The sequence below is a fragment of the Macaca fascicularis genome, chromosome 4 (assembly GCF_037993035.2).
Source record: "Macaca fascicularis isolate 582-1 chromosome 4, T2T-MFA8v1.1".
In the NCBI taxonomy this organism is placed as follows: Eukaryota; Metazoa; Chordata; class Mammalia; order Primates; family Cercopithecidae; genus Macaca; species Macaca fascicularis.
The window spans coordinates 15499726-15513279 of record NC_088378.1 but is presented as its reverse complement, the minus strand read 5'-3'; the positions used below and the strand labels follow the sequence as shown (position 1 = coordinate 15513279).

At 36.8% G+C, this 13554-nt stretch overlaps 1 protein-coding gene and 1 pseudogene across 17 annotated transcripts in view; one reads left to right on the top strand and one right to left on the bottom strand.

The window, feature by feature from the left end:
* Window positions 1-13554, top strand: part of REV3L (REV3 like, DNA directed polymerase zeta catalytic subunit) — a 189342-nt gene that overhangs the window by 23647 nt on the left and 152141 nt on the right. The gene's annotated exons all lie outside the window — the stretch shown is intronic.
* The window catches only part of LOC102122879 (bromodomain-containing protein 7-like), a 59869-nt pseudogene that overhangs the window by 23105 nt on the left and 23210 nt on the right, over window positions 1-13554 (bottom strand).

Here is a 13554-nt window from a genome sequence, read left to right as displayed (position 1 = left end):
GTGAAAAATGATATTGGTAATTTGATGGGAATAATGCTGAATCTGCAAATTACTTTGGGCAGTATGGTCATTTTAATGATACTGATTCTTCCAATCCATGAGCATGAAACATGTTTTCATTTGTGTGTGTCATCTCTGATTCTTTCAGCAGTGTTTTGTAGTTCTCCTTGTAGAGCTCTTTCATCACTTTCATTAGATGTATTCCTAGGTATTTTATTGTTTTTGTGGCTCTTGTAAATGGGATTGTATTCTTGATTTGACCCTTAGCCTGAAGGTTATTGTTATATAGAAATGCTACTGATTTTTGTACATTGATTTTTGTATCCTGAAACTTGACTGAAGTTGTTTATCAGTTCAAGGAGGCTTTTGGTGGAGTCTTTAGAGTTTTCTGGTATAGAATCATACCATTAGCAAAGAAAGATAGTTTGACTTCTTCTTTTCCTATTTGGATACTTTTTATTTCTTTTTCTTGCCTGATTACTCTGTCTAGGACTTCCGTTACTATCTTAAGAGTGGTGAAAGTGAGCATCATTGTTTTCTTCCATTTCTCAAGGAGAATGTTTCTAGGCTTTGCCTATCCAGTGTGATGTTGGCTGTGGGTGTGTCATAAATGGCTCTTAGATATATTCCTTCGATACCTAGTTTGTTGAGGGGTTTTATCAAAAGTTTTTTCTGCATCTATTGAGATGATCATATGTTTTTCTTTTTAATTCTGTTTATGTGGTGAATCACAATGATTGATTTGCATATGTTGAACCAACCTTGCATCCCAGGAATAAAGTCTACTTGAATATGGTGAATTAAGTTTTAGATGTGCTGATGGATTTGGTTTGCTGGTATTTTGTTGAGATTTTTTGCACTGTTACATATTTTTGTCATTTGTCTTTGATTCTCTGCATATAGCGTCCTTTGTTCATTTAATTTATTTTTTCTTTTGGCTGTCTAAGATTTTTCTCTGTCTTTAGATACGATGTACCTTAATTTTGAATGTGATATGTCTGTTTTCTTTTGTTGGTCTGTTTGGTCTTCTCTGAGGTTTTTGGTTCTGTAGTTTGGCATCTTTTACTTAATTTGAAAAATTCTCAGCCATTATCTCTTCATGTATTTCATCTGACCTGTTCTCTCTTCTTTCCTTTCTGTGATTTCAATTACATGTATATGGGCCATTTAATAATTGTCTTATTGCTCTTGTATGCTTTGTTCTGCTTTCATTTTTGTTTTTTTTAATACTTTTTTCCTAATGTGATGAGATTTTTCAGGGAAATTACTTTGATGATAACGGTTATTATTGCTGTTCCTGTAGCATCAATTATTTCAAAAGATGAAGCTATATTTTAGAGATATAGGCTTCTTGGCATATTTGAGAGCTTTCAGATTATTAGTAAAATGTAAGTTTATGTTAATCTTTTTCCCAACTAAAAACAATCTGCTTAGATTTAGGGAACGTGAGATATAGCCTGGGGTTGTGGCTATTGTTGTGAAGATAAAATGTAATGTAATAACTCTAATGACTTATGAACTAAGCTATTTTTTTCATTTTCTGTATCAAAATGTTTTCTTATTTTTCTGTGAGATCACTTGAATGTCGTTTGATTGTCTTCTGAATTATGCTGTAGTTATTACACTGTTATATATTTAATTTGGAATAAAGAATTTACCTATTATCAAGTAGCTAGACCTAGTTGTTTTTATTTTTCTCTCCTATAACTATATAGAATTAAATAGACTTGAGGTACAATACAATTAAGGAATTAACAATAATTTTTTTTTTTCTGGAGTGTGTTAATTTGCGTTTGTGTTAAGAAAGCGGTTTGGAAGTATAAATGGGATGCCTTTTAAAGAAAGATTTTTGTAGTGCATAAAATATTTAAGACCCCTGAAAGGTAATAAACTTGAATTAGTGTAAATAAAACAAACTTAAAACTTGGAAATTTCAAAGTGTGGAGATTTTTTTGAGTAGATTCAGACTTTTCGAACTACTAAAAGTGATGAATGAGAGTTATTCTGGTTTCTTTTTAAAATTATATGGTAGTCAAGTGAAAAGGAATATTACCTGAAAAGGAAAGCAAGATATGCTTCTATTAAATTTACATCAATTCAGGTGTGTCACATTTACCAAAGATTCTTTGGATATGTCTGATTCCAGTGTCTGAAAGTTTAATCATAGAAAACCTTACATTTTAAATCTGAAATTTAATATTGTGGAATGAGTATTAGTATCTGAGAAAAGATTGTTTTCAGGGAACTACTTATTTTATGCATTTTTAAAATGTGATCTCTGCTTTACCTAATAGGATTCATTGTCAAGATACATTAAACTCTACAGAAAGGAAAGTGTTTTGTTTGACCCATGTTTCAGTAGCTGGCAGATTTTGAGATGGGGACATCTCCAAGTTGATATTGGAGAACAGCCACAAGAAAAGACAAGGAGCCAAATCCATGAAGCATTTGCTTTTTTGGCAGAAAGCCTCAGTATTTATATACAGATTCTTCTTAAAAATTGAAGTAAACTGGATTATGGACAGTTTCTTGTTTAGTGTGTTAAATTCCCACTACATCCCCAGCACGTACTTGAGAACAGAGGGTCAAGCTTCTGTTGACAACTGTAACTCTTTCTGGCACTCCTTTTGCAGTTGTAGAACAGGAACAAGGAATTGGTTTTCCTCTGGTAAAAAGGAAGACTCTTTCTAAAATTACTTAATTTTACTTGTATGTTGCTTAACGACAGGGATATGTTCTGAGAAATGCATTGGTAGGCGATTTTGTCATTGTGTGAACGTCATAGAGTATATTACACAAACGTAGAAAAAAAAATATATAAATAGAAATATATTTGTATGTTACATCAGAAAACTAAATGTCTCAGCACCATTACTGAATATCAGCTATTTTCTCTACTTGATCTGCAGTGTCAATATCAAGTGCCATATATGAGGTTTCGATATGCTCTGTTATAATCTTAGGGGACCACCATTGCATGTGCAGTCCATCTTGACTGAAACATTGTTATGTGGCACCTGATTGTAATTGGAGCCCTGATTCTACACACCCACACATATATAAAAGAAAAGTGAAAATGCATTATGTTCTTTTATTCTAATATGTTTTTCTCAATAATTTTAAATACATTATGGGGGTTTGATAGATATTTATTGAAGAAGAGAAATTATTTCTTTGTGTTTAATCATAAACAGGTGACAATCATTTACATGTAGATTGTGGACTTTCAGATCCATTCTCTGTCCATTTCCATGGTTACTGCTTTAATTGAGGTGTCATTACTTTTGCATGGATCATCATAATGACCTCCCAGTTTGTCTCTAATTTTACCTGTTTTCAAATTCAGCCCTTATATATTTTAGATTATAGCCCTGGCCTATAACCCAAAATAAAACTCTAGACAACATAAAGTTTTTTCATGATCGAGCACCTGCCTATCTTTTCAGCCTCATCTTCTGCTTCTTCCCCAAGCACTTTGCTTTTCAGTCTGAACTGCTTGCTCTTGCTCAAATGTATATACCTCATGACTTTGCATGTGATGTTAGCTTAATGAAAGCAGGTACGTTGGCTGTCGTAGGTTTTCAGTGTCTGGTGTGGTGTCATCCCTTATGAAACGACTGAATGCCATTCCTCTGGATGGAATGGCCTTTTCTGTTGGTGAATTCTTCATACTTCAAGACTGTCCTGAGATATCATCTACACTGTGAAGCGTCTCCCGACTTCCCTTAGTCATATCAGTCCTTTGTGCCATCATTGTACTTTGTACCCCTGTTAAAGCAGTGATCACATTAACTTGCAAGACTTTTTGTTTTTTTAACATGTCTGACTTGCCTCTTAGAGTGTGCGTTTCATGAGGGCAGATTCAGTATGCTGCCAGTCTTTGTGTCCTTAGTGCTTATTGCCTACACGTGCATTAAAAATGAGAAAAAATGGCCGGGCATGGTGGCTCACGCCTGTAATCGCAACACTTTGGGAGGCTGAGGTGGGTCGATCACCTGAGGTTGGGAGTTCGAGACCAGCCTGACCAACATGGAGAAACCCTGTCTCTACTAAAAATACAAAGTTAGCCAGGCGTGGTGGTGCATGCCTGTAATCCCAGCTACTCAGGAGGCAGGAGAATCGCTTCAACCTGGGAGGCAGAGGTTGCGGTGAGCTGAGATCGGGCCATTGCACTCCAGCCTGGGCAACAAGAGGGAAACTCTGTCTCAAAAAAAATTAGAAAAAACTGAGGAAGGAAGGACAAATACGTGATTCCACTTATATGAGATACCAAAATAGTCAAATTTATAGAGAAGAAACAATAGTGTTTACCGGGGGTGGGATGGAGGAGGAATGGGGATTTATTATTATTTAATGTATACAGAGTTTGTCTGGGATGATAGAGAAGTTCTGGAGATGAACAGTGGTGATGGTTACACAATAATATGAATGTCCTTAATGCCACTGAATTGTATACCCAAAAAGGGTTAAAATGGTAAATTTTATGTATATTTTACCACATTTTTAAAAAAGACAAAATTCATGAAGGTAAGGACCTTGGCCTGTTTACTCAGCTTTGTTTTCTGTAGTTCCCAACATTGTTTTGTTTTATTGTTAAATTGTTTTCTTTTGACATGGTAGTACTTTATTTTTTTAAATGTTTGAAATTAGGTCCAGCATAGTCGCTCAGGCCTGTAATCCCTGCACTTCAGGAAGCTAAGGCAAGAGGGTTGCTTCAGGCCAGGTGTTTGAGACCCGCCTGGACAACATAGTGAGACCCTGTCTCTATTATTAAAAAAAAAAGTTTGAAATTAAATTGAGTGTAAACCCATGGGAAATTGTCTAAGAAACCAACTGAATTTGTAAAGTAAGGGAGGAAAGATAGCACATAACTTTTTTTTTTTCTTGGCTTTGAAAAATTGATTAATTTTTTTTTAATTTATTTTTTATTATTATTATACTTTAAGTTCTAGGGTACATGTGCATAACGTGCAGGTTTGTTACATATGTATACTTGTGCCATGTTGCTGTGCTGCACCCATCAACTCGTCAGCACCCATCAACTCATCATTTACATCAGGTATAACTCCCAATGCAGTCCCTCCCCCCTCCCCCCTCCCCATGATAGGCCCCGGTGTGTGATGTTCCCCTTCCCGAGTCCAAGGGATCTCATTGTTCAGTTCCCACCTATGAGTGAGAACATGCGGTGTTTGGTTTTCTGTTCTTGTGATAGTTTGCTAAGAATGATGGTTTCCAGCTGCATCCATGTCCCTACAAAGGACACAAACTCATCCTTTTTAGCACATAACTTTTTTGTTGTTGTTTTGAGACTGAGTCTTGCTCTGTAGCCCAGGCTGGAGTGCAATGGCACGATCTTGGCTCACTGCAACCTCTGCCTCCCAGGTTCAAGCCATTCTCTTGCCTCAGCCTCTCAGGTAGCTGGGACTACAGGCATGCGCCACCACGCCCGGCTAATTTTTTTGTATTTTTAGTAGAGATGGGGTTTCACTGTGCTGACCAGGCTGTTCTCAAACTCCTGACCTCAAGTGATCACCGGCCTCAACCTCCCAAAGTGCTGGAATTATAGACGTGAGCCACCGTACCCAGCCATAGCACATAACTTTAAAATATCACATATTTAAAGGAAATATTCTTGTGATAGTATAAATATTAGCTAAAATTAATAACCAAAGTGGTTGTCACCTGCTATTAAGCAGTATATAGCAGTAAAACAGAGGCAGTATGGCATTGTGGGACTTCAGGCTTGGTAAGGTCAAAAAGTCTTTTTTACCTGCTTAGAATGATCTTCCTATCCAAGTCCAGGATGACTGGGGAGCAGTACAACCTTGAGTATCTCTTATGTTCTAGATAATCCCATTTGAGCCCCCTGCGTCTCCATGAAATGGAGTTACCTCTGTTTTCCTATAAGGAAAGCATATGTGCTATTGAATACTATCAACCTGGCATAATTGCAAACCCAGTTGATATCTATGTGTGAGTACACACGTGTACATTAGAACTTCTAATAAAGTCGTTCTGTCAGACTAAATTTGCAAAATAATTTATTTGGAAACAGCTTAAAATGGGGTCTTATTTTTTACCTACGAGTGTGATGGATGGCGTAGGTCTGGGGTGGTGCCCAGAAATATGTTCATGCCTGTGATTTAGGTAACCCTTAGAATATACTGTAAGAAATACTGTTTTGATAAAGCACGTGGTATTTTGGATTGATCAAGGTCTCTTTTAGAATCAAATTGTTCTTATTATTGAATGGTTAAAATATATATTTATATATTACATTATTATATTAAAATATATAAAGAATGACATTGTTTTTTGTCTTGACTGCATAATTTTTATCAATTTCTTGTTCTTTCCAGTGATTTCCACATTTTTACTTTCCTACCTATTGCTATTTTCTGTCAGGTGTTGATAAATTCTGGTGAGTGACAGGTAATATGAGGGGCAAATATGTTTATTCCTCTGTTCTCTTTACTCACTTTTATTGAGGTATAATTTACATATAATGCACCAATTAGACGAGTTATGACAAGCATATGCCGTCATATAACCATCATCACCACAGTTATGGTGTATAAAATATGTCTGTCACCCTAAAAAGTTCCCTTGTGCTCCTTTTAGTAAAACCTCTCTCGCTATTCCTGGTCCCTCACAACCACTTATCTGCTATATCACTGTAATCACTTATAGTTTTGCCATTTTTAGAATTTCATATAAATGGAACCATGTGTTATGTAGTTATGTGTCTTCATCCACGTTGTCCTAGGAATTAATGCTTTTTTTTTTAATTGCAGAGTAGTATTCCATTATATGGATATACCATTCACTAGGTGCTGAACATTTAGATTGTTTCCAGTTTGGGCTATTATGAATGAAGCATTTATGTACAAGTCTGTGTGATTATATACTTTCATTTCTCTTATACTTAGGAGTGGGATTGTTGGGTTAAATGGTAAGTTTATAAGTTTATTTCATAAGAAACAGACTTTTTTCCTGATGTAGCTGTACCATTTTGCATTAGCTCCAACAACTTATGGGAGGTTCAGTTTCTCCTGCCCTCTCCAACATTTGTTTATACTTAGTCTTTTAAAATTCTGTCTTTTCTAGTGAAAGTGTAATGATATCTCATTGTGGTTTTAATTTTCATTTCCCTAAGGTCTAAGAATCTGAGCATCTTTTTATGTGCGTATTTGCCATTCACATATCTTCTTTGGTGACGTATCCAAATCTTTTTTTTACAAAATTGAGTTGTTTTTCTTCTTATTGAGTTGAAAGTGTTCTTTATTCATTCTGGACTCAAGTCCTTTATCAGATATATGTTTTGCAGATATTTTTTCTCAGTCTGTGGCTTGCATTCTTATTTTTCTAGTGGTATCTTATGAAGAGTAAAGTTTTTAAACTGTGATAAAGTCCAATTTCTCTCTTTTTTTTTCCTTTTGTGATTGATTCTTTTCGGTGACCTAAGAAATCTTTGCCTAACCTAAAATATCAAATGTTTTCTGTTTTCTTGTAAAAGTTTTATGTCCTCTGTTCTTACCAGATTGTGTTTTGATTTCTAAGTTATCATTAGGTACTTCTTTTTAGAAATATTAATGGAGATTATTTTGATCATTTGATTATTTTAAGCTGTGAAGTAGCTTTATAAAAATTTCCTTCAGTATTTGGCCCAAAATTTACTTTAGATATGGGCAGAGTATCAGTAGAAGGCAACACAGAGCTATTCTGTGCCCTAGGATTTTAATTTCTGATCTCCTGGTTATAGTTGGTATCTGCCCAGGGATAATTGCTCTTAGGGTAACACTTTTAACATGTAAGCCAGCCTGTCAGAAGTGTACCTAAAAATTATCTTTCACTCATTTTCTGAGTTACTGATATGAACATAGGTTCTGTGTGAATCAGACCTGAGAGGATTATGAATGTTATAGAATGCCTTTTGTTAGGGAATTTAAGCCTAGAAGAAGTTGGGAAAGTGACAGATTTATATAAATACGAATGACAAAACCAGGTAAAATGTTCTCACTCAACTTGAAGTATGTTGGTTTATATAATAAATACAATATTGTGAGATATTCTGAACTAGATTCAACTTTGCTCTGGCTTTTCCACCTTTGTAATTTCATTACTTGGTCCCTTTCCCCCTTTTCTTCTGTGACCTCTGGCAATTTGGCTTCTTACACTTAGAATTTAACTAACACCCAGCTCAGACCGAGAGTATCCCCTTACACTGCAGGAAGAACTGTGAACCTATAATGTTTTTCATAGAAACTCATTATGATTCTGTCTCCTTTCTGCCTTATCACCTGTGTGGGATAAATTTAATAAATAGCCTCTCTGATTCTTTCTGTTATGAGCTGACTAGGATAGTTTATAGGTAATATCTCATTCCACTTTTCTGCATAACACAGACTGGTTGGTTGTCTTTCCCAGCCAAAACAGCATAAGCAACAGATTGGACAAAAGCAGATATGAGAACCCAGATTTCTCTTCTGAAACCCAGACGTTAGAGTGATTTACAAAAATGTAAAACGATTTCTGTCTTTTCACAGTTTTTTTCTTTAATGGTCCAAATGTACAGCTTTTCTCATTACTTTCTTCCTCTCCATAATATGTAATAGTTTGCTCTGTGTACCATTTTAAGCCCATACTTTTCTACCTTTTTTTTTTTTTTTTTTTGGTAATTGTATATAGCACTTAGCCGCCACTGCAGAAACTTAAATTATACATATATAAGCCTGCTTAAAGTTGTAACATAGGATACTAATGTTTTGTTCTTTTTTTTTTTAGACAGGGTCTTGCTCTGTCACCCAGGCTGGAGTGCAATGGCACAAGCATGGCTCACTGCAGCCTCGAATTCCTGGGCTCAAGCAGTCCTCTCATCTCAGCCTCCTGAGTAGCTGGAACAACAGGTGGGCACCACCGTGCCTGGCCAATTTTTAAATTTTTAATTTTTAGTAGAGATGGGGTCTCACAGTGTTGCCCAGGCTGGGCTCTAACTCCTGGCCTCAAGCATTTCTCCTGCCTCAGCCTCCCAGAGTGCTGGGATTACAGGCATGAGCCACCACACCTGCACCCAGCCTTGTTCATGTATTTTCAGGCTTTTTCTGTGCTTCATTTTGGATGGTTTGTATGACTTTGTTTTCAAGTTTATTAATCTTTAATTCTGGCATTTCTGATATATTCTTAATTCTACTCATATTTTTCCTCTTCATTTATTTTTCATCCTTCATGAGATGAAAATTTTGATTTTTTTTTTTATTGTCTGCGTCGCTATTTAATACATTTAGGCATTCTTCTACTTCTTGAACATATAGATTACAGTTGCAATAACTATTTTAATATCTTTGCTTACTAATTCCATCATCTGTATCCTTTCCTGGCTTGTTTCTGTTGCTACATTTTTTCCTCATTATGGCTCATATTGCTCTGCTTATTACATGCCTAGATTTTTTCACTGGATGCCAGACGTGGATTTTACCTTGTGTTCTGGATATCATTGTATTTTTAGAAATATTCTTGAGCTTTATTCTGGGACACTGTTAAGTTATTTGGAAATAGTATAATCCTTCCAAGTCTTTTTATGCTTAGTTGGGTGGGAACAGAGCATACTTAACTAGAGCTAATTTTGCCCAACTACTGAGTCAGTAATCTTATGATTATTCTACTCGATGCCTTGTGAAGTATGTTTCCTTCCTAGGTGAAACATAAATTACTCCTGCTACTGTGTGAGCCCTTGGGATTGTTCCCTCTGCCCATTTTAGTTACTTATTTTTCTGCTTTAGGTACATTCCTAAAGCATGTGCTTTAGGAATGCTTTAGGTACAAAGCACATGCTGATACTTTTCAGTAAAAACTTGAGGGAACCCTCTGCAGATCTACTCCTGTCTGCCTCTTTGCAATTCTCTTCTCCCGGTACTCTACCAGGCAAATTCTAACAAGCTTGGCCTTCAACTTTGTTTCCTCCACTCAGAGAGATTACAAGCTTCCACCCGGGTTTCTTATCTCTCTGCTCCATGAAAGCTCTAAGTGAGGAGCTATTGAAGAAGGACTTACAATGTTTGTTTCCTGTCTCTCAGGGATTACTGTCCTATGCTGGCCAATGTCTACTGTGTAAAGACCATTGATTTACATGCTTTTCTGTTTATTAGTTATTTCAGGCAGTGGGTAAATTTATTCCCTGTTACTTCACCTTGACTCAAAACCCTGCCTGCTCATTTTTAAAGTTTAAGCTCAAGCATTAAATCCTCTCTGAAGTGTTTCGTATTCCATTTTCTATTCAGGAATGATTTGTTTGCAAAGACCACAAGCTCTTTCAAAAAAGCTGTAATTGGCCAGGTGTGGTGGCTCACGCCTGTAATCTCAGTCAGCACTTTGGGAGGCTGGGGCAGGAAGATTGCTTGAGGAGTCAGAGACCAGCCTGGGCAACACACCAAGACCTCATCTTTATTAAAAATTAAAAAGAAAAAAATGCCAAGTGTGGTGGTGTACTCCTGTATTCCCAGCCACTCAGGGGGCTGAGGTGAGAGGATCATTTAATCCTGGGAGGTTGAGGCTACAGTGAGCCGTGATTGTGCCACGGCACTCCAGCCTGGGTGACAGAGTGAGACCCTGTCTCAGAAAGAAAAGAAAATGACCAGGCATGGTGGCTCACACCTGTAATCCCAGCACTTTGGGAGGCCGAGGCAGGTGGATCAATTGAGCCCAGATTTCAAGACCAGCCTGGGCAACATGGCGAAACCCCGTCTTTCCAAAAAATACAAAACTTAACTGGGTGTGGTGGCACGTGCCTGTGGTCCCAGCTACTCAGGAGGCTGAGGTGGATCATCTGAGCCCAGGAGGCAGAGGTTGCAGTCAGCCAAGATTACCCTATTACACAGCCTGGGCAACAGAGCGAGATCTTGTCTCAAAAAAAAAAAAAAAAAACCTCTAATAAGAAGGGGATTTATTATTACAATATAGGGAAATCTCACAGATCTTCGTTGCATGGTATAAACAAGTCTCACTTCTCTTCCATTGTTTTCTCTGCAGACCGGTTTCCACACAGTTCTTCCCATTTTTCTTTGGCTCTCAGTTGCCTGTTAGGGTATTAACTGTGGCCTTAACTCAACATGACCATTCAGCTCTAGTCCTTACACTAGACTGTTGGATTGCTTATTTATAGGAACAGCCCCAAGGAGCCAGAAAATTCATATCTTGGGTGAACAGAGTTCAATACTGACATGATAGTGTTCCATAATTCATAATACAATTAAAGTAAAAATTTTAATTAAAAAAATTTTAAAGTAAGGATTTTGTGTGGGAAGTAACCTATAAATTCTAACTTAGGAAGTTAAGTCTCAATACTCAATGAACACAGTGTTTGTATAGTAGTAGAGACATTTGGTTAAGTTTTTTGCTTACTAAATAATATGATCAATAAACATTTACAGAGCATCTAGTATGTGTCAAGTACTGCCCAAGGCACTGGGAATACAAAGGAGCTTATATTCTGAAAGAGGGGTTGACCAGCTACAGTCTGTGAGCCAAATCCAGTCCAGCCACCTATTTTTCTAAGTAAAACTTTATTGGATCACAGCCCTTCACATTGATTACTTATAATGGCTGTTGTCATGCTTCAGCCAGGAGGTCATTGTACCATAGATTCACTGTGAACTACAGAGCCTAAAATATTTGCCATTTGTCCTGTTACACCTGATGCCAACCCCTGACATAAGGTGAATTTTTTTTAATGTGAAGAGGTTAACAATTTTTTACAGGGTAAAAACCATCTTTAATCAGGCCGTAGACTTTGACAAAAGTTAATAGAGGTTAAATTACTTTCCTAGAGTCCTGACATTTGAAGTTTTTGGATTCATTTGCTCATTAAGACCGTGGGTTTGTTTTGTCTCTTTATTAATTGCTAGTTAGTGAGATTGCATTTTTCTCTATAAGTGTTTTCTGATAGCAAGCATTTGAAAGTTGAAGTTGAAATAATCTCACATGAGGGCATCCAGGTTTGCTGGTGATTCAGAACACATGTGGTATGGTATTTGGCAAGAGGCTAAAGGCTAAGTTTTGCAACCACTCGTATTAAGTCTTTTGCAAACCATCAAATGTATTCTGTAATTTTAGCAATAAACAGATTTTTTTCCTTCAGTATGCTAAAACAAAGATTAATATATTTTGGAATGGTAGGTATATTTGAAAATTAACTCTGTTTTCAAATATAAAAATTAAACACAAGCTCAGGAAATACCATCTGAGTCTAATTATACTTGTGAGATTAGCGATCAGTAGTTCTTGTGTCTTCATGGTTGTCATTAGTTAAGGTAAAGAAGTCTCGTATAGATTTACACGAAGTTATTCATCCTTCAAGTCTCTGCTACTATACAAAGAGTGGATTTGTTCATTTTTAATATATGCCTATCTCTTTAAAATGCCATAGCCACTAATCTCAATATTAAATACTAGATTATCCTAAGGCTTTACAAAAGGAGATTCCCACTGAAGGGAATTTGTGGAAGAAAAGTAGAGTCCCTGTGATTTGGGAGTTTTTTGTTTGTTTTGAGACAGAGTTTCACTCCGTTGCCCAGGCTAGAGCGCAGTGGCGTGGTCTTGGCTCACTGCAACCTCTGCCTCCTGGGTTCAAGCAGTTCTCCTGTCTCAACCTCCCGAGTAGCTGGGACTACAGGTGCCTGCCAACTCACCCAACTAATTTTTGTATTTTTAGTAGAGATGGGGTTTCACCTTGTTGGTCAGGTTGGTCTCAAACTCCTGACCTCAAGTGATCCACCCACCTCGGCCTCCCAAAGTGCTGGAATTATAGGTGTGAGCCACCATGCCCAGCTGATTTGGGAGTTTTTATAACTAAGGTCACTTCATCCCAGTGTGTTGGGATGTTCCTCATTTACACTAGCATTATTATTAATAGGAACCACCTTTATTCTCAATAATCCAGTTTGTACAAGAAATTATATTGTCACTCTATTAACAGAATCATATTGACTATAGAGCAGCTGGATCTGTTTTAAAATTTAGCATTTAACCAACCTCAGCATTTATTCCGATTAACTGTTAATTCTTATGGGAGTTGGTGGATTAATGACCACAAGATAGCACAAGTTAAAATGAAACTTAACTCATACACAGGCCCATCTGAGAGTAAAGGGCTATGTTATGTATGTCTGTACAGCACAAAATCATTTGAATCCCCACAGCTGAAAGTGAACTTTTTATGTTGTGGTAAGGGACTTCCTCAGTCTGTCTCCATTGTTCTTTTCTAGACTTATTTCCCATTTTTCTTTCTCTTTACCATGAATCTTATATTTCAGTCCCACTCATATGCTTGGCATTTCCTGAATTTATCCTATGCTTTTTCTAACTCCCATACCTTTGCTTAAACTGTTCCCTCTATTTTTTTGTGTACTCTACCTTCTCTAGTCTCCTTTTCCTATGTCTGTTGAATTCCTACCCATCCTTTAAAGACTGGTGTAAATAACACTTCTATGAAGCCTTTCTTGCCACATCCATTCCAGTTAGTTTCTGTTTTTTTGGGGGGCTCCCTAAGCATTTTGTTTC